The 21451-nt window shown below is 34.4% G+C and overlaps 1 long non-coding RNA gene across 1 annotated transcript; it reads right to left on the bottom strand.

Annotated features, from left to right (window-relative positions):
• Window positions 1-228: 228 nt before the first annotated feature.
• LOC126377443 (uncharacterized) lies at window positions 229-2012 on the bottom strand. The gene is made up of 3 exons (XR_007567857.1): window positions 1794-2012; window positions 1490-1720; window positions 229-697 (listed from the first exon to the last, which is right to left on the bottom strand). It is a non-coding gene; the product is annotated as an uncharacterized LOC126377443 (long non-coding RNA).
• Between the last annotated feature and the right edge of the window lie 19439 nt (window positions 2013-21451).

Below are 21451 nucleotides of genomic sequence, written 5' to 3'. Positions count from 1 at the left end.
TGGTCTCAAGAGGTCATAAGTTCAATACCAGTAGGTAGGTACCTACATTAAAATGCAACTAACAATTTTGATACAATAAAAAACACTGATTGTGAGATCTTATCAGTTGATGTGGCGATTTTTCAAAATAATTTTAAATTAAAAGAAACTGTAAAAGATAATGAAAGATATATTTTTAGAAATAAGTTGTTTTATTATATATTTAAAATATCATAGATGCAACTCATACTCATACAAAATATGTCTACATTTAATCAAATAGTTGAAATAAAACAGCAACTCAAGTACTCTCGGCCTCCGTGGTCCAGTGGCTGTATGTTGGGCTCACATCCGGAGGTCCTGGGTTCAAATCCCGGTAGGGACTAACACAAAAATTACTTTGTGATCCCCGGTTTGGTATGTAGATGGCTGGCTGATCAGCCAAACATATTAGTAAGTAGGTATAGAATAAACTTGACAATAACATTAAAATATATGGGTTATGTTCCTAACTAGCTTTTTACTATTTAATGATATGATAATATAAATTATAAAGTGATTTAAGCTCATAGTTTAACAACATCTATGAACATAAATAGCTACTAACTAGATACAATGCAACGGCACACTTAACACAGCTCTTATGTTCGCTAGATATTAATGCTTTTGAGGTGAGCTCATCCTGCAAACAACGCATACATGGGCATCCATCAAGCATCTGAAAACAAATATGAATGTTCTAAAAAAATAATTATAGTTTTGATGTCCCATGGAGCCAATAAGTACAAATTAGATGCCCCATACATGTACAATAATATATTTTGCACAATATGCCTGATTGTAACAATATTATTAATTAAATGTCTAGGGGTGGAATTGAAACATGCCAACTTTAAATTGAAATTAAAACAATGTTTTAAACATAATTACATTGCCTTTAACAATGAGGGACATTTCAACCGACGTTCCCCAAACACATGAGAGATGGCGTTGTTCACTTTTAACCTGATAATAATGATAAATTACCTATTTTCTCATTGCTGGGGTACATAATTATTCAAAAATGTAATGTAATGACAGAATGTAGAGAAGTAACTGTAACCTAAATCTGTAACACCAATTATATGTATCTATGTTCAATGCAAATAAAGTCTGAATCTGAATCATATAATATAAAACTAATTGTTTCTTGATATTCGGATCACATTATGTATAGAATGACATTGCTATCTAGGTATATCGCTTCTCTTTATTTTGATCAGAATAATAATAGGTGGAAGTTGTATGTATCATCATATATCATCATCATTTATACCCAAAAACAAAGATAAAAGATGCATTTATGTCTGTTATCCATGAAATTAGAAGTTTAAATAAAGAAAAAACTTAACAATGACATCTATAGTGTTTTATGGGGAATGCCGATTGGAAAGTCCATCATGATTGAAACTCATAAAACTTTTAAATGGCTCTTACACAAAGTAAATTAAAATCTTTAATACTATATTACCTGTCTTGGAGATATTTTTGTTTTTCCATATAATGTCACCCTTCATTTCTTTCCATAAGCCTATGGCCTGTCATTTTGTCTTCTTGTATGCCATCCCAAAGATATTCCACAACTTATACAGACACATTGTTTCCAACTCTCGGACTGGACCATTCATCGGGAGACTTGTTAGTTGCTTGCATCTCTTACTATGAGTATGAGTTACACACAAAGTCGATCAGCATCTAACACCTATAAATAAATAACTTTATAATAACAGTGTCATTCGATTGTATATTACTTACATTGCAATTTATCAACGAACATTATCCACAAACTTTTTATCATTTTTGGCTCTATCCAAAACACATAATGGTTCTGGAAGTTTTACCAGTAGAATATTGACGCAAAAACGGGGAAGTAGGGCTCGACTCGATGAACTTGTAAGTTACAAATTCTAACAAAGTAGGTAGGAAAAAGTAGCACAGAAAAATATCAATAAGTACAATAGAACTTCATCAATTAATGTTCACCAAAGATGTTCACGAACAAGGTTCACGATTTTTTTTTTTGGTTTTCCCCGAACAAGAAGGGTAAGGCAAAGGGAACTATGCCCATACAGCCATGTCTGACGTATTTTTTTTCTTGATGATTAATGAAATGATGAAAGGTGATGATGATGAAACCTAAGCCCCCACCCTCGGAGTAGACTTCTACTCCGAACCCCAAACGAATTAACTCAAAAGTCCGCATAAACTTTTGAGTTATGAAGCGGCTTCCCGGCACGAAGCGAAAATAGGCAGATACACTTTGTTCATTGAATACTCCAATATAATAACACTCGCGAATATCTTCCGATTAACTTAATGCGATCATTAACCACAAAACACCACTTCGTATTAATTATTTAGATTACTCAATGAAGAAAGCAACTGTCCCGTTCCCGTTTCCCGCCGAAAACACAAGGTTCACGAACGAGACAAAAAAAAATATTTCTTTTTTGTTTTCCCCGAAGGGTAAGGCAAAGGAAACTATGCCCATACAGCTATGTCTTACGTATTTTTTTTTTCTTGATGATTAATGAAATGATAAAAGGTGATGACGATGAATGATGAAACCTAAGCCCCCATCCTCGGAGCAGACTGCTACTCAGGAACCCTAAACGAATTAACTCAAAAGTCCGCATAAACTTTGGAGTTATGAAGCGGCTTGTTGGCACGAAGGGAAAATAGATAGATACACTTTGTTTATTGAATATTCCGATATAATAACAGTGTCGCGAATGGTTTCCGACTAACTTAATGCGGTCATTAACCACAAAACACCACTTCGTATGAATTATTTAGATTTAAGATTATTCAATGAAGAAAACAACTGTCCCGTTCCAGCCAAAAAGTCTAAAAAAATAAAATAAATATATACTTTTTTTTTGTTATTTTGTTTTGTCCATAGTAGGACAGGCAAAGGGAACATAACCCATACAGCCAAATGTATGAAGCGGCTTCTTGGCACGAAGCGAAAATAGATCCACCACCACTTTGTTTATTGAATATTTATTTATACTTTATATTTATATATTTTTCCAATATAATAACACTAAAGCGAATGTTTTTGATTAGGCACTTGTTTACTTCGTATTAAATATTTAGATTATTCAAAACACCCGACTGATAAAATGAAGGAACGGTAGCCCCCCAGACCTGCTTATGGTCCTCGGACCAATTGCAAGTGGTGACAAAATAAGAAAAAAAAAAAAGATTTTTCAATGAAGAAAGCAACTTTCCCGCCAAAAACCCACGGAAAAATGAATGAAAATACTCAATCATTGTCGCTTATTTAAAAAAGTTAAATGGTACTGATGTGACAAAAAGCAATCAGATTTTATATTGCTTATTTATTAATTCCATCGATATCTATGCGACCAAGTGACGTAAAAAAGTACTTCAATGTTTTTCAATATTGGCTGTTTGAATCTGTTTTGGCAGAATTTCTTTGTTAGTCTCATGGAAAAAAAAAGTAAATTCGTACCCAAACCGTTGGCGCGAAAAAGTGACAAGCGTTTTTTCACTTGTATTTCAAGATTTCCAAAGGTAAGTCGATTTTGTTATTAATAATTTAACAATTATTTTTAAATATGTAGTTATATTATAAGGTAATAATCTTTAAAAGTATAAAAGTTAGCCATATAAACAATTATAATTGTAAGATATTTAACTTTCTGTACTGATTTTCTCTTTTCCACATAATGAAAGTGAACACATTAAAAGGTAAGTACTTACCTACTTAAAAGCTATAAGTAATTCTTATTTTATTGTCTATTAGATAAACACATATAGTACAGAAGTGGTTTGTTTACAGATGAAGCGTTCAAGCGTTGAAATTCCAGTGTGCTCTACAATGCTTCGCCGTCGCGTCGACGACGAAGAGACTGCTGTTACCTGCATCGGTGCCGGTAAGTACCTATTTAAATTTTAAGGAGCTTAATACTTAATGCACATTTTTTTATGTGAAATCCATTTTAAGAAACGATCGATTGATTTTATGATGATTATAATGTCTAAAATAGCCGCTTGATATCAGCCATGGAAAAATCTTTACTTAATAACAGGCATTAGGTACCTAGGTATCTATTTAAATCAATTGCATTGCCCCTACTTATGCTGTGTGACTAGAATAGGCGATAGGTAGTTAATTACTATTAATATTTTTTTAGAATTAAGTAAGTAGGTTGGTAGGTATATGAAGTAAGTTAGTTAACCTATGATAAATTTAGATGGAGATCATAAGACTATAGATAATAATAATAAGATTGAATCCTTTTTGAATTATAACCATCCGAGTGTAATTCTGGTTTGACAGCAACCCATGTTGTAGCACAACAGTAACATCACTCATTAGATGACCTGTAATAAGTAGGTCTGTAACAAATTATAATACACACACAAGTTAACCTATGACCATAGTATTATTACTTATTCTATGCTATAGCAGTCACTATATTAATATTCTGTGTGAAAAGTTAAACCTTTCTCTAAAATCGTGAAAAAGCCAACTAAGTATGTCTGTTTTATGCGTAGGAGTAGTGTAGGTATTTTATCCAAAGTGACAAGTTACTACAGATGGTTAAATACAACTATAACCAATGTTATAATAATATTATAAGATATTTTAACTATCTAACTAAGAATTATAGAAATTAGTAAATAGGTAACAAAATTATTATAAAGTTATCTACTTAATTATATAACACAGCTATTTATAATTACAAAATTGTATCAAACAAGTAAGTATATAGAGATAGAGATATCGAAGCTTTGAAGTATTTAGTTTATATCTGAAAAAAAAAGTTTGAATGCTATAATAACATTTGTCTACAAGAAACTTTTTTAAATTACTGTCAAAGAGTGTATGTAGGTTTGTCTATATTTTGAATATGGTTAGGGTTATGGTTATATATCTTGATGACCATGTGGTGGGGACTGAAGGAAAATAATCTAATTCCATTTTTAACCAACTTCAAAAAAAAGGTTATCAATTTGGCCCATATATTGTAATGTGTGCCAAATTCCGTATATATGCATGTATGTTTGTCCATGCATTTCTTAGCAACTACAAATCGTATTGCAATAATGCTTGTTTATGGGATTAAGCATCGTCCAACATAGGAAATAATGCAAGTCTCATCAAAATTGGTTTAGAAATTTCCAACTTATGGTTGAAAAACAGTTAAAAATTAGGAAACTTGTGTTCGGTCAAGGGTGTGTCGGACACTACATACATTAAACAAATTATAAGACATGTTATATTCCAGTGTTTTGTTAACGAAGGTACCTGGTCGCTGGCGTATTAATATTATTAGTGACACTCTCGAGTTACAAATAAAACAAATAAAATGTAATTTCAAAATTTAGATTCTAATGTATTCAACTAAATATTATTTCTGACTTTTTATTTGATAGATTTTGAAGTCAGTCAGTAAAAATATAATGTAGGTATATATACTATGTTATGTTATACTATATTATTATGTGTACATGTACCTAAACTTTCGTCCACGGAAAAGGTTAGTAAAGGAAAATTCTGTGTATGTAAGTATGTATTATAAATACACGTTTAACGCATAAGTAGGAGCGAGACAGACCATTCTAACGTAGTATTTATTATTCTTTATTTGATGCCTATAGCTTAAGTGATGTTCAACTCAATCGTCTTATATCTAGATACTTGGATTTCGCCATCAGATTTTTTTTTACTGACCTTTTCTGTGGACGGAACCTTAGGTGCGCGAGTCGAAATCGCACTTGCCTGGATTTTTTTTAAATTTTTGACAAATATACTTCACCTGTATTAGTCTGAAATAACATAGTATATATACCTACATTATATTTTTACTGACTGACTTCAAAATCTATCAAATAAAAAGTCAGAAATAATATTTAGTTGAATACATTAGAATCTAAATTTTGAAATTACATAGTACACAGTGGTAGTACGTTTTACTGTTATTTTATAATAAATCTTCGAAATATTCCGTCAATAGAGTGCTGCATTGCATACCTACATAATATCTCGCCTCTTTCCCATTGGGGTAAGCAGAGAACAGATTATGAGAGAGAATATGAATGAAATTGGAGTTAAAGCCAGTTTATTATCTAAATGAAATATTTATGTTACAATTATGTAATTAATTGCTTAATCTTTTATTAATATTGACAAAAGGTTATTAATGAGAACGTTGAGGAGTATGAGTGACATGACTTTGAATCATAAAATAGTGTGCTAAAGGACCATTGTGAAAGAAGATGTAGTGAAGAGAAATGACAAAAGAATGCTTAGATAGTTTGGACATGGACAAGATTTATTATGCCGGTATAATTGGTAGAATCGGAAGAGGAAGGCCTAGGTAGTACATACCTCGATTAATTCCAGGATATTTAAAGAAAAGCCACGGTCAAGAGTACTGGGAACCAGCGAGCGTGCATAAGAGTGGTCGAAGCGAAAGTGATGTGTCAGGATCGTAGTAAGTGGAATTGCGTGGTCTCTGCCTATTCCAACGGGAAATATACGTAATTTTAAGTATGTATTTTTTCGAGATACATAGTTGCTTAGAATGATATTTGATAGTCTTAAACTCATAGTTTCAGTATTCCATAAGTTTTTTATTGTATGTACCATATCATTACTTACAGAACCGTTATGCCATTTTGTATATTGTAAAGTTGGCGTTTCGTATTTTTTTCACTTTAGCCACAGCTACGATGGCAATGTTGACAAATTTATTATATCGACTTTTGATGTTCAAGTACAAAGTGTGCTTGCTCTACATGACTGTCGCGACTGGCTGATGCTCAGCGGTTGCTTTGCTGCTTTGTGCGGCACGAATTGGCGGCATTGTGTAAAAGTGCTTAAACAAATGCCATTTTAACTATAAAAAAATCAAGACAACGATTACACACTACCACTACCTAGGTTTATTGATCCGACTGAAATTTTATGTGTGTAGTTTATTATTATTTTTTAATAATAGGTACCTATTTTAATTTTCCTATACTAATTATTGCATTCCCTGTTATCTTATATCTGAATATTTTTATAGTAAATTGCCTAATTATTAGCACCTTAAATTATTGGTACGGTCTAATCATTTCTCAAATTTTAATGTTCACACTGAGGTTAAGGCGCTTGCAAAAAATTGCTTTAGAATAGAATATTAATATTTGTTTATATAACACGGAAAATTTTCTTTTTTTTTTCTAATAAATTTAGTAGGTGTGTCAGTAATAGGGTGTATTACCTTATCTATTAAATACATTAATATCTAACATTTACTGCTTCATTAGGTCTAACACACCAAGGCTCCGATGTGTATGAAGGTAACAATTCGCAATGTACGGTTATCTCAGCTTGCGCTTCAATTTATTCTGTGTTCCATAATCGCGCATCTTTCACTACTGCCGAAATTGATGAAATTTTAGAAATGGGGGATACACTTTACATGCAATTAAAATATTTACTTCAGAGGGGTGTCAGTTATTTTATGCCAGATGAATTACCCAATGAGCTTCGCGTCGGGAGTAACGTCGTACATATAGTTAGCATGGAGGACAACTGGATCATTTCTAATACGTATCCCACAACCCCCGCGAATAAAGACATAGGTTTATTAACGTTAAAGAATATATTGGACAACAGAGTGTTTTTTAATACAAATGACTATACTGTTGATTCGCAATTCGCTTATAATGTAAACAATTCAAATCACAACGACAGTACCGATAGCATATTGTTTACGGGTCAGGGTTATACTTTTAGTTTTTGGCGGTTTAATGGTGAATATTATTTCTTTAACAGCCATGCGGTTAACAGCAAAAACATTAACATAGGAAAGGGTAAACCAGAGGACGGTCCTTACGTAGCACGTTTATTTAAATGTAATTCAACCGAAGCGCTAGCAAAACTTTTGCTCGCGAATGTAATTTACGACGGGTCCGAATACTCATTAACTCGATTAAGAGTATTAAATAACGATCTTATATGGCAAAATGAAACGCAGGTTAGTTCCGAAACGTCACAGTCCATTTTAGTAGATTTAATATCTTCACCATTACTGAATGTGAATCAAACTTTAGATTCAATTTTGATGAACTATCAGTCAACACTGGCCCCACTTAAAACCTCTGTGCAAAATTCTGATAATGACTCTATAAATGATTTAAAATTGACAACTTTGAAACCAGTTGTCCTATTAGAAAGAATTGATAATGAAGTCGAAAATCAATGCGTTAAAAATAAAGGTGGCCGACCCAAAAAACAGAAACGCGGACCGAATCCGCGCAAAGAAAACGCACACCGCGAAGCTGTAAGGAAATACACAAAAAGAAACCCCGCTGTTCATCGTAAGGCTGTTCAACGATATAATGAACACAACCCAGACGTTCATCGCGAGGCCGTTCAACGTTATAACGAACGCAACCCAGACGTTCATCGCGAGGCCGTTCAACGTTATAACGAACGCAACCCAGACGTTCATCGCGAGGCCGTTCAACGTTATTACGAGCTCCACCCCGAAATTAACCAAAAAGCAGCACAAAGATACACAGAAAATAGTCGTAACATAGAAACACCGCTGAGATATTCAAAAAATTTAATAGGTGAAAAGCAGGGACATGAACTCAGCACTATTCGATTATATAATTTAAAAAATACGTCGCTTCTGTCTGAGCAAACATATAGATGTCCAAGATGTAATGCTCCATTGTTCGAAGAAGAGAAATCTCGTCGGCAATGGTGTTGTCATTCAGGAGACTATAACGTTCAGAATTTTCTCCCATTAAATGAAGAATTTTATACAAATCAAGCTTTTTTAAATAGACCACGCGCTTACAATAATATTTTTGCATTTTCGGCACTAGGTGTTTCCCACGGTTACCATCATCCAGAAGGTATATCTTTTCTAAAAATTCAAGGACGTATTTACCACCGTATCTTTGATTTATCTTACAATGAAAGTCCGAATAATATAAATTTTTACATAAATGACAGTAGCGAAAGAGAAAGTTTAGCTGGCGAATTAAGTTTAGATAAATCGGTAGTTCGAATGATTACAGGTTTCATGCACACAGTTAATCCATACATAAATTGTTTTAGAAGATTAAGTTTAGAGGTATCATCAGAAGCTTTCTTGAAGTTCGAAAAAACTACTCGTGCGACTCACGGTAACATCCTCGGAGATCAACCTATTGGTCAAGAAATTGCCGCAATTATTAGTACAGACCGCGAAGAATTTTCTCCACGCTGTATTGTAGTCAAAAAGATAGCAGACGGTAGGCCTCGAACAATAGATATAATGGATTCCTTATACGAGACTTTCCAGTATCCTCTCTTATATCCTCACGGAAATACTGGTTGGCATCCAGATATGAGAGATAATAAGGGCAATAAGCTTAATCAGGTTAAATATGTCCGTTGTTTACTTTTATCCGAATCGCGATTTAGCATATTTGGTCGTTTATCTGAAGAGTGGTTAGTCGATATGTTTTGTAGAGTTTTAGAAGAACGCTTGCGGTTTTTGAAAAATAGCCAAACAAAACAACAAAACAGGCTAAGAGTAGCTCCACTCCAAGAATTAATTAATGACGAGTTTATTTTAGGAGAAGGTGGAGTAGAACCTGGTAAAATTTATTTACCTAGCTCATTCACAGGGGGTCCACGGTACATGAAAAAGAAATACCTGGATGCTATAGCAATGGTAAACAGGTTAGGTCCACCATCATATTTTTTAACTTTAACATGTAACCCCAACTGGCCTGAAATAAAAAATTCAACATTATCAGGTCGATCAAAAGACCCCCTTACTTGTGCTCGAGTTTTCAACTTAAAACTCGGAGAGTTATTAAAAGATTTAAAATCGGGTAAATGGTTCGGAAAAATTGTTTATATAATGCATGTTATAGAGTTCCAAAAAAGAGGACTACCACATGCGCATATTGCTTTTAGAGTGGAAGGTGGTGGACCAGTAGAAAGTCTGGATATTGATAAGTTTGTTCGAGCTACCATACCCGATCCAGCACAAACTTTATTATACAAAGTTGTCATGGATCACATGATACACGGTCCATGCGGCCCTCCTTACCGAACTAATTTGCCGTGTTGGAATAGTGAGAAAAAAAACTGTTTAAAATATTTTCCAAAAAAAGAAACACCAGTCACCTTCAGTGACGATAGAGGTTTTATACATTTACGTCGCAATAGTAAAAATCAGGCGATTATTAAATATCGCGGCAGAGACGTAATAGTTAATGATTTGTGGGTCGTTCCTTATAATCCTGCTCTTCTCCTAAAATATGATGCTCACATAAATTTAGAAGTGTCCACACAGCGTGCTATAATTAAGTATTTATTTAAATATATGACAAAAGGACCTGATGAAGCCCGTATTGCCGTTGTTGATGAAGAACATCGTGAGGATGAAATCGAACAATATGTCACTAAGCGATATATTAGTTCTAGCGAAGCAGCGTGGAGTGTTCTCGAATTTGATATTGTAGCTAGGAACCCTACGGTAAAAATGTTAACAGTACATTTGCCCGATCAAAATTCAGTATTTTTTAAGCCTGGCCACGCGAACGAGGCAGTTAATAATGCAGGTTCAGATCTTTTAGACTATTTCAGTAGGCCTTTAACTGAGGAGTTTGATCGGGTATCCTACTTAGACTTTTTCGAAACTTACAACATTCATGCGAAAGATCCATGTTTAAAGACAGTTCAGGCGGTGCAAATGCAGAACGGCAAATTTCTTACGCGGAGAATGCGGGGTGAGCTCGTCGCGCGTCTATTTTGGGTCGCGCCGAACAGAGGTGAACAGTTCTTTTTAAGACTTCTTTTAAGTGTTTACCCTTGTCGTAGTTTCGCGGATTTACTTCAAATTGGAGGTCCAAATTGCAAAACTTTTCAAGAAGCTGCCAAATTCGTAGGACTTGCGGACGACTCAGTCGAATATGAACGGGCTATGGAAGAAGCTTCCACTTTTTTAACCGGACCACGACTTCGTAGCTTTTTTGTAACGCTGGCTGTTAATGGTGCCTCAGTGGCGTCACTGTGGAACACGTATAAACGTCAATTGGCCGAAGATTTCCTTTATAGGGTGCCAGATGACGAAGAAAACGCGTTTAACATGTGCCTCATCCAAATAGATAGAATGCTACGCAGACACGGAACTTCGTTAATAGAACAAGGTTTGCCGGAAGTAATTTATAGGTCAACGGAGTTAGATAGGGAACGCACTGAATATGATTTAGATAGTTTGAAATCATACGTAGAAGAGTGGTTGCCACAGTTATCTCCCGATCAACGTGCCGTATTCGATTACGTGGAAAAGCTTTGCGTTGATAGTGTTTACCGAGAATCCAACAACTGTGCGATTTTTATCGATGGTCCGGCCGGCACCGGAAAAACGCTTTTATTGAAGGTCATAACTGCATATATCCGCGGTAACCTTAAAGGTATAGCTTTAACCTGTGCATCGTCTGCAATTGCTGCTCAAAATTACACAAACGGAATGACGGCTCATTCCTTGTTTAGATTTCCTTTACATCTATTAGATGATAGCGGATACTGGAACATCTCAAATGGTACTCAAAGAGCTGAATTGATTTATAATTCTAATCTCATTGTGTATGATGAAGCGCCGATGGCTCATAAATACCTTATAAATTTATTAAATAGATCATTGCAGGATTTGATGAGGTCAGACAAAATTTTTGGTTCTAAAATAATTATTTTTGCAGGAGATTTTCGTCAAATTCCTCCAGTAGTCCCAGAAGCACGAACGAATTTTGATATATTAAACGCGTCACTAAAAACTTCACCTATTTGGAAACAATTGAAAAAATTTAGTTTGGTAACTTCACAGAGATGTAAGGATGACGCACAGTATGCAGATTTTCTTTTAAAACTGGGTTCAAATTTATTACCTACTCTTAGATTAGAAACAAATAATAATGATTTGCAATTAGTCCAACTTGAATCCATTGATTATGTTACTGAATTAGAAGATTTAATTGATTTTGTATTCCCAGAAGTTACTCTTACTGAGCCAGGCGTATGCTCCTTCAGAGCGATTCTATGCACCCGTAACGATGCAGTTAGAGAAATTAATGCCGTTATTTTAGACAAACTACCAGGAGAAGTATTACATTTTTATGCCATAGACAAAATTTTAAGCGACAACGCTGATCAAGTATATTTTAGTCCCGAATTTTTACATACACTTCGACCACAAGGTGTTCCAGATTTCGATTTGCAATTAAAATTAGAATGTGTTTGTGTAATCACGCGTAATCTTAGTTTCGCGGACGGCTTAGTAAATGGCACCAAAGTAATAGTTGTTGAAACATCTCCATATATTATTAAAGTTCGGAAACAAGGTGAACTAGGAGATTATTTGATCCCTCGAATTCTTTTTAAAGCGCCTATAGAACATAACAGCCCTTACGAGATGTGTCGCCGTCAATTCCCATTGCAGGTGTGTTATGCAATGACTATTCACAAGAGCCAGGGTCAAACGATTAGTCGCGTTGGGGTCGATCTTAGATCTGACATGTTTAGTCACGGTCAACTGTATGTAGCTTTAGGTCGCGTTCGCGAAAGACGTGACATAAAAGTACTACTACCCAGGCACCGAATCGAAAATGACCAACCTTTCTCGAATAACGTTATCATATCAGAACTTTTAAGTTTAACGTAACTTTATTTAGGGTGGCACTTCTTGAAAAGACTGAACAGTTCATCTCTGTTATTAAGCTTATTGGGTTTTTTTAGATCGGATAAATCATGTGCTGAAATTATCGTATATTGCGAATTATTTATTATTATTTATATTCATTCTATCTTGTTTTTTCTTCTTTTCGTATAATTTAACGATAGAACTGACTTTAACAAGCTTGCACTCGATTTGATGATGGTTACATTGAATTTCAAAGCTAGGTTTACCATTTTATTAGTCACAATCACTGAATTAAAATGTGTGTTAATCAATTGGCAATGTGTACATGCCCTTCCCAGCCGTTAACGCTGTGGAGGCTCATCTTTAGGGGACGAGAGAACGGGCGTGAAGGGAACTGGCAGGATGAACACTTGGCTGCGGGTGCGACCGGTGCATGGGAGTGAAGTGGAGCTGGCTGGAAGATGGAGGCAGGTATCACTCGATTGCTTTAGCTGAGTTCCACTCAGATCAAGTAAGCTGTCATATGGATGAATGTCGCAGGTTGGAATGATCCGGAGTAGAACTGTCGGTGTCGTTCCCATCGTCGTAGGCATTTTCGGTGGATTTTGTAGGTCGATCAACAATGGTTGCGTGAGTTTTAGCTGTCAAGCTGCTATGCCGTGCTAGCCGATTCTTGCGATCTGGGATACAAGGGATGGACGTATCCTGTGGAATGATCGTGTCAGTGAAGGTTTGAATGTCGCTTAGGACTGGAAAGGAGGGAGTACGGAAACTGTAATCAGTATTCAGGATCTCGCTGTACATGGACAATGTTTAGTTTAGGTGTATTAAAGTGGTAATTGTTCGAAGTTATTTGAAAAGAATTCTGTTTCAGTGTTTAAGCACTAAAACTGTTTGTTTTTTGTAAGTAAACGTATGATTTATTGATGTTCATTTTTTACTTTATAACGCTAACGCTTTACAAATAATATTGTTACCAAATTTAAGTGCGTATATAAACAATAAATTAATACTAAAATATTTCGATGAAGATACCAATGATGTTTATTGATACATTTTTCTCCTAAGTGCTACTTTCTCAACTTAAAGCAATAAGTTATGCAGTAATTATACTTCAACGAGTATATTTAAACAAATCATCATTCAAAAGCATTTTACCCAATACCTAACTTACATTAAGTAAAATTTATCTTTGTCATTTTAGTCACTTATTTTTTATCATTCACTAAGCTGTAAGCAAAATATATTTACTAAAATAATAAAAAAAATACGATATTCATGGTAAGTTGGATTAGCTATTTTATGACTTGATATTTTCATGCATTAATTCAGGAAAATAAATGTATAATGAAAAATAAGTTTTTATAACCGATTAAATTTGTGTAATGTGTAGTGTATACATTTTAATGTATTTAACATTTGCAAATTATATTGATTTGTAAATAAATATAAGTTCCATTAAAATTGTACTAAAGAATATTTTATACTAGCGTATATTAGTAACTTAAGTTAGAATTAAGTAAACAAACAAAAAAATATACGCCTTAAATAATAAATATAAGGAAGAAAGGAAACTACCCGGATGCCTGTTTACTCATCATCAAGGAAACTTTAAGAAATAACATTACTACAAATGTCTGCTCGAAGAAAGATTCAAAAACTTAAACAAATGCCAAGCTGGAAATCGATTAATGAGTACACATAAACGCTACATAGTACAACTCGCGTGTCCTGTAATGGAACGGACAGAATAAAGAATATGTGTTATGGTACGTCGAATCAGTACAGTATAATATTATACATTAGCATTCAATGGTGTATGAATCGTCATCGTCATTGTGTCAGCAAAGACGCATCATCAATTGCACAGATTTGTGGCTACAAATATATAAATGAAAAGTGTTATTTAGAACATTATTTATTGTGTTGTGGAATAAAATAGGTCAATAATTACCTGTATCCGGCAGTGACGAACAATATTTTCATTCATAAACATGGGTAAATACGACGACTGTCAGATGGGCTAAACATGAAAAAAGTCCTTAAACCAAATCCCATTGTTTCGCTATTGTGTTTGAAAATCTAAGCCGCAGGAGGATATTAAGTACGACCATGCTTTACCTTTAATGGTGTATGTAAAAATAATTAAGCCTATAATCAACAATGAATGTTCTATACCATTCTAAGCAAATTCAAAAACAAATTTGATCATGTCAATTTCTGGCCTCCCACAAGCGGGTCTCACCAGTATTGACAGAAGAATGATCACTCATCGATACAAAAACATACATAAAGTAATTAATACATGTATACAGGCTAAATAAAGTGAAATTGCTAGAAAATACCTACTACTTGGAAAAACAATAATTGGAGAAGAAAGCACTACCTAACAACGTGAAACTTTGATATTCAAATTTTCAAATCAAATATGGCTAAAACAAAAAAAAAATACTTAAAAATTGAAAGGTAAAAGAAAACACCTTTAGTTAAAAAAATAGAAAGCGAGTCATATTTTTTTATATATTCTGGTAAAATTGTTTAGTTTTAAATGTTACCAAATACACCAAATGTTATTAGAAATGAAAGTAACTGCATATAGTTTAATTCATATGTGTACAGTCAACATACTACCTACGTTTTATTTTTTAAGTCTACATTCGTTATTTATTTACTTATAATGACGCAAATAACAAACAACTATGCTTGTTATTAATTTGCATACACCTACAGTAAATCCAACTTACCATGAATATCACAATGATAATATACATAGTAAGTGCAGAATAAAAACTTAGGGATTACATGGTTTTATGTTTTCCAGTGGATCTGGTTAGAGCTATGTCACGCTAAATAGTATTCTTTGCATTTCTTCTTACATTACTTTTCAATAGAACACTGTTTCGCATGAGACGGTTCCTCAAAAAACATAATATCGTGTATGAGCTAAACAAAAACTTAGGTTTTATATGGTTTTATGTTTTCCAGTGGATCTGGTTAGAGCTATGTCACGCTAAATGGTGTTCTTTGCATTTCTTCTTACTATACTTTTCAATAGAACACTGTTTCGCATGAGACGGTTCCTCAAAAAACATAATATCGTGTATGAGCTAAACAAAAACATAGGTTTTATATGGTTTTATGTTTTCCAGTGGATCTGGTTAGAGCTATGTCACGCTAAATTGTATTCTTTGCATTTCTTCTTACTATACTTTTCAATAGAACACTGTTTCGCATGAGACGGTTCCTCAAAAAACATAATATCGTGTATGAGCTAAACTAAAACTTAGGTTTTATATGGTTTTATGTTTTCCAGTGGATCTGGTTAGAGCTATGTCACGCTAAATGGTGTTCTTTGCATTTCTTCTTACTATACTTTTCAATAGAACACTGTTTCGCATGAGACGGTTCCTCAAAAAACATAATATCGTGTATGAGCTAAACAAAAACTTAGGTTTTATATGGTTTTATGTTTTCCAGTGGATCTGGTTAGAGCTATGTCACGCTAAATGGTGTTTTTTGCATTTCTTCTTACAATACTTTTCAATAGAACACTGTTTCGCATGAGACGGTTCCTCAAAAAACATAATATCGTGTATGAGCTAAACAAAAACTTAGGGTTTATATGGTTTTATGTTTTCCAGTGGATCTGGTTAGAGCTATGTCACGCTAAATGGTGTTCTTTGCATTTCTTCTTACTATACTTTTCAATAGAACACTGTTTCGCATGAGACGGTTCCTCAAAAAACATAATATCGTGTATGAGCTAAACAAAAACTTAGGTTTTATATGGTTTTATGTTTTCCAGTGGATCTGGTTAGAGCTATGTCACGCTAAATGGTGTTCTTTGCATTTCTTCTTACAATACTTTTCAATAGAACACTGTTTCGCATGAGACGGTTCCTCAAAAAACATAATATCGTGTATGAGCTAAACTAAAACTTAGGTTTTATATGGTTTTATGTTTTCCAGTGGATCTGGTTAGAGCTATGTCACGCTAAATGGTGTTCTTTGCATTTCTTCTTACAATACTTTTCAATAGAACACTGTTTCGCATGAGACGGTTCCTCAAAAAACATAATATCGTGTATGAGCTAAACTAAAACTTAGGGTTTTACATGGTTTTATGTTTTCCAGTGGATCTGGTTAGAGCTATGTCACGCTAAATGGTGTTCTTTGCATTTCTTGTTACAATACTTTTCAATAGAACACTGTTTCGCATGAGACGGTTCCTCAAAAAACATAATATCGTGTATGAGCTAAACAAAAACTTAGGTTTTATATGGTTTTATGTTTTCCAGTGGTTCTGGTTAGAGCTATGTCACGCTAAATGGTGTTCTTTGCATTTCTTCTTACAATACTTTTCAATAGAACACTGTTTCGCATGAGACGGTTCCTCAAAAAACATAATATCGTGTATGAGCTAAACTAAAACTTAGGGTTTTACATGGTTTTATGTTTTCCAGTGGATCTGGTTAGAGCTATGTCACGCTAAATGGTGTTCTTTGCATTTCTTCTTACAATACTTTTCAATAGAACACTGTTTCGCATGAGACGGTTCCTCAAAAAACATAATATCGTGTATGAGCTAAACTAAAACTTAGGTTTTATATGGTTTTATGTTTTCCAGTGGATCTGGTTAGAGCTATGTCACGCTAAATTGTGTTTTCTGTATTTCTTCTTGCAATACTTTTCAATAGAACACTGTTTCGCATGAGACGGTTCCTCAAAAAACATAATATCGTGTATGAGCTAAACTAAAACTTAGGGTTTTACATGGTTTTATGTTTTCCAGTGGATCTGGTTAGAGCTATGTCACGCTAAATGGTGTTCTTTGCATTTCTTCTTACAATACTTTTCAATAGAACACTGTTTCGCATGAGACGGTTCCTCAAAAAACATAATATCGTGTATGAGCTAAACTAAAACTTAGGTTTTATATGGTTTTATGTTTTCCAGTGGATCTGGTTAGAGCTATGTCACGCTAAATGGTGTTCTTTGCATTTCTTCTTACAATACTTTTCAATAGAACACTGTTTCGCATGAGACGGTTCCTCAAAAAACATAATATCGTGTATGAGCTAAACTAAAACTTAGGGTTTTACATGGTTTTATGTTTTCCAGTGGATCTGGTTAGAGCTATGTCACGCTAAATGGTGTTCTTTGCATTTCTTCTTACAATACTTTTCAATAGAACACTGTTTCGCATGAGACGGTTCCTCAAAAAACATAATATCGTGTATGAGCTAAACTAAAACTTAGGTTTTATATGGTTTTATGTTTTCCAGTGGATCTGGTTAGAGCCATGTCACGCAAAATGGTGTTTTCTGTATTTCTTCTTGCAATACTTTTCAATAGAACACTGTTTCGCATGAGACGGTTCCTCAAAAAACATAATATCGTGTATGAGCTAAACTAAAACTTAGGGTTTTACATGGTTTTATGTTTTCCAGTGGATCTGGTTAGAGCTATGTCACGCTAAATGGTGTTCTTTGCATTTCTTCTTACAATACTTTTCAATAGAACACTGTTTCTCATGAGACGGTTCCTCAAAAAACATAATATCGTGTATGAGCTAAACTAAAACTTAGGTTTTATATGGTTTTATGTTTTCCAGTGGATCTGGTTAGAGCTATGTCACGCTAAATTGTGTTTTCTGTATTTCTTCTTGCAATACTTTTCAATAGAACACTGTTTCGCATGAGACGGTTCCTCAAAAAACATAATATCGTGTATGAGCTAAACTAAAACTTAGGGTTTTACATGGTTTTATGTTTTCCAGTGGATCTGGTTAGAGCTATGTCACGCTAAATGGTGTTCTTTGCATTTCTTGTTACAATACTTTTCAATAGAACACTGTTTCGCATGAGACGGTTCCTCAAAAAACATAATATCGTGTATGAGCTAAACTAAAACTTAGGTTTTATATGGTTTTATGTTTTCCAGTGGTTCTGGTTAGAGCTATGTCACGCTAAATGGTGTTCTTTGCATTTCTTCTTACAATACTTTTCAATAGAACACTGTTTCGCATGAGACGGTTCCTCAAAAAACATAATATCGTGTATGAGCTAAACTAAAACTTAGGTTTTATATGGTTTTATGTTTTCCAGTGGATCTGGTTAGAGCCATGTCACGCAAAATGGTGTTTTCTGTATTTCTTCTTGCAATACTTTTCAATAGAACACTGTTTCGCATGAGACGGTTCCTCAAAAAACATAATATCGTGTATGAGCTAAACTAAAACTTAGGGTTTTACATGGTTTTATGTTTTCCAGTGGATCTGGTTAGAGCTATGTCACGCTAAATGGTGTTCTTTGCATTTCTTCTTACAATACTTTTCAATAGAACACTGTTTCGCATGAGACGGTTCCTCAAAAAACATAATATCGTGTATGAGCTAAACTAAAACTTAGGTTTTATATGGTTTTATGTTTTCCAGTGGATCTGGTTAGAGCTATGTCACGCTAAATTGTGTTTTCTGTATTTCTTCTTGCAATACTTTTCAATAGAACACTGTTTCGCATGAGACGGTTCCTCAAAAAACATAATATCGTGTATGAGCTAAACTAAAACTTAGGGTTTTACATGGTTTTATGTTTTCCAGTGGATCTGGTTAGAGCTATGTCACGCTAAATGGTGTTCTTTGCATTTCTTCTTACAATACTTTTCAATAGAACACTGTTTCGCATGAGACGGTTCCTCAAAAAACATAATATCGTGTATGAGCTAAACTAAAACTTAGGTTTTATATGGTTTTATGTTTTCCAGTGGATCTGGTTAGAGCTATGTCACGCTAAATTGTGTTTTCTGTATTTCTTCTTGCAATACTTTTCAATAGAACACTGTTTCGCATGAGACGGTTCCTCAAAAAACATAATATCGTGTATGAGCTAAACTAAAACTTAGGGTTTTACATGGTTTTATGTTTTCCAGTGGATCTGGTTAGAGCTATGTCACGCTAAATGGTGTTCTTTGCATTTCTTCTTACAATACTTTTCAATAGAACACTGTTTCTCATGAGACGGTTCCTCAAAAAACATAATATCGTGTATGAGCTAAACTAAAACTTAGGTTTTATATGGTTTTATGTTTTCCAGTGGATCTGGTTAGAGCTATGTCACGCTAAATGGTGTTTTCTGTATTTCTTCTTGCAATACTTTTCAATAGAACACTGTTTCGCATGAGACGGTTCCTCAAAAAACATAATATCGTGTATGAGCTAAACTAAAACTTAGGGTTTTACATGGTTTTATGTTTTCCAGTGGATCTGGTTAGAGCTATGTCACGCTAAATGGTGTTCTTTGCATTTCTTCTTACAATACTTTTCAATAGAACACTGTTTCGCATGAGACGGTTCCTCAAAAAACATAATATCGTGTATGAGCTAAACTAAAACTTAGGTTTTATATGGTTTTATGTTTTCCAGTGGATCTGGTTAGAGCTATGTCACGCTAAATGGTGTTCTTTGCATTTCTTCTTACAATACTTTTCAATAGAACACTGTTTCGCATGAGACGGTTCCTCAAAAAACATAATATCGTGTATGAGCTAAACTAAAACTTAGGGTTTTACATGGTTTTATGTTTTCCAGTGGATCTGGTTAGAGCTATGTCACGCTAAATGGTGTTCTTTGCATTTCTTCTTACAATACTTTTCAATAGAACACTGTTTCGCATGAGACGGTTCCTCAAAAAACATAATATCGTGTATGAGCTAAACAAAAACTTAGGGACTACATGGTTTTATGTTTTCCAGTTGATCTGGTTAGAGCCATGTCACGCTAAATAGCATTCTCGTCATTTCTTCTTTCCATCCTTTATATTATATTAAATAATATTTCATACGGTATTATTTCGTTCTTTAATTTAATGTGTTTTTAGTGCTTCTGAATGTGATTTTGTTTTAAATACTTAGCTTATTAGCATTCATCAGTATCCAAGAATTCATCATACCACTGCTAATCAATAAACAAACAACGGTCTTTAGGGTTTAAACACCGAAAATACAAACCTGCCTGTTCATTTATTACTTGTTTCATTAAACAGGAATTTGCATATCGATCGTTTTCAATTAACTTCGAACAGTTACAACTACACGTAAACAGAGCATGTAGTCTATTTACAGCAAGATCGTGACCGCTGACTGCAGCTCTCCTTCTCCCTCCATTTCACTCCCAATCGACATTTTCACCTTTGCTGATATGATTACTCCACAGGATACCTCCATCCCCTGCATACCTGGTCGCTAGATTCGGCTGGCACGTCATATCGGTTTGACAGCCAACTCACGTAACTATTGTTGATCGACCCACAGTCCACTGAAGTGCCTACGATGAAGGGAACAACATGGACAGTTCTACTCCGAATTACTCCAACCCATGCGATGTTCATCCATGCGACAACCCACCTGATCTGAGTGGAACTTAACTGAAGCAAGAGAGTGATGCCTAATTCCATCTGCCAACTAGCTCCACTTCTCTCCCGTGCACCAGTCGCACCCACACCGACGTGTTCATCTTGCCAGTTTTCCTCACACCCGTCCACTTGTCTCTTGAAGATTGGCGTCCACAACACCAACGGTTGGTTAGGTCATGCAAGCATTGTTACAATTGATAAAAACACATATTTTCATTTAGTGAATGTGATAACCTGTACTAATAATTTGGTCAACTTAGCGATGATAACTCAATGTAAGTATTAACAAACTCGGTACGTGTTTGTTATTGTCAATAATATCTTTAAATTATACAACTCGCTTATGTT

Source organism: Pectinophora gossypiella, chromosome 23, assembly GCF_024362695.1.
Source record: "Pectinophora gossypiella chromosome 23, ilPecGoss1.1, whole genome shotgun sequence".
NCBI lineage: Eukaryota > Metazoa > Arthropoda > Insecta > Lepidoptera > Gelechiidae > Pectinophora > Pectinophora gossypiella.
This window is presented reverse-complemented; position numbering and strand designations above follow the sequence as displayed.